The 1,162-nt window shown below is 53.7% G+C and overlaps 1 protein-coding gene across 1 annotated transcript in view; it reads left to right on the forward strand.

Moving 5' to 3' along the window:
* TP53 (tumor protein p53) overlaps positions 1-1,162 on the forward strand; it is a 14,382-nt gene that overhangs the window by 5,159 nt on the left and 8,061 nt on the right. The gene's annotated exons all lie outside the window — the stretch shown is intronic.

A 1,162-nucleotide genomic window follows, 5' to 3' on the forward strand; every position in this document is an offset into this window, starting at 1 on the left:
GCCGCCCCCCCCGCCCCCCCGCTTTTTGGAGCTTTGGGGTGTGGAATAGTCCCACCTGCCTTCTATATCTTGCGTTTCTGGGTCTTCGGGACCAACTCTGCAAAATAAAAACAGACAGGTTGCTGCCCTTTGAAGAAGGACGAAGGGGGGGGGGCTCCCTTGAAACTGAATCCTCCCCTCCCTCCGTGCCCCCCCCCCTCCTAGGCAAGTCCAAACATGCTCTGGTCTTTCCCGTTGTTTCCGCCCCACGCTCCACCTCTTAGCTCTGCGTTAGAGGGGCGAGCTGCTCAGTTGCCGATTCTCCCCCAAATTAAATCCCTTCTGCTCACGGAGTTGGAAAGAGAGGTTAGTGCCGCGGGGGGCAGGGGGGCTTGGATCCTTTGACCTGCAAGAACTGGGGGGGGGGTGTTGGTGGAGAGGGGCTGTGAGCTTTCGCTCCCCGTCTTGGGGGTTATTTGGGGAGTGGAGGGCAAGCATTGCAGGGCTTTGAAGTGGATGGGAACGGGATACCTGTAAGGGTGTTTCCGAGTACATTAAAACAGGGGATGCTAGATATTCTCCTGACGTTGCATTGATTGGGGACGCGGGTGGGGCAGCAGGACGCAGGGGTTCTCAACAAGGTCCTGGTCACCACACCTTAAAAAGGATATTATAGCTTTGGAAAAAGTGCAGCAAAGGGCAACTCGAATGATAAAAGGGTTGGAACACTTTCCCTATGAGGAAAGGTTAAGGCGCTTGGGGCTCTTTAGCTTGGAGAAACAACGACTGAGGGGAGACATGATTGAGGTTTATAAGATTATGCATGGGAAAGAGCAGGTAGAGAGAGAGGTACTTTTCTCCCTTTCTCACAATACAAGAACTCGTGGGCACTCCATGAAATTGCTGAGCGGTCGGGTTAGAACGGATAAAAGGAAGTCCTTCTTCACCCAAAGAGTGATTAACACTTGGAATTCACTGCCACAGGAAGTGGTGGCGGCTACAAGCATGGAAGGTTTCAAGAGGGAATTAGATAAGCATATGGAGCAGAGGTCCATCAGTGGCTGTTAGCCACAAGGGATAGATAGGGGCTCTGGGGTACTCTCTGTCTTCTTGGTGCTTGGGGGGGGGTCAACAGGGGGAGGGCTTCTAATGTCCTGGCCCCACCGGTGTACCTCCTGAGGGC

Source organism: Gekko japonicus, unplaced genomic scaffold (assembly GCF_001447785.1).
Source record: "Gekko japonicus isolate JY-2015 unplaced genomic scaffold, Gekko_japonicus_V1.1 scaffold2282, whole genome shotgun sequence".
Classification (NCBI taxonomy): Eukaryota; Metazoa; Chordata; class Lepidosauria; order Squamata; family Gekkonidae; genus Gekko; species Gekko japonicus.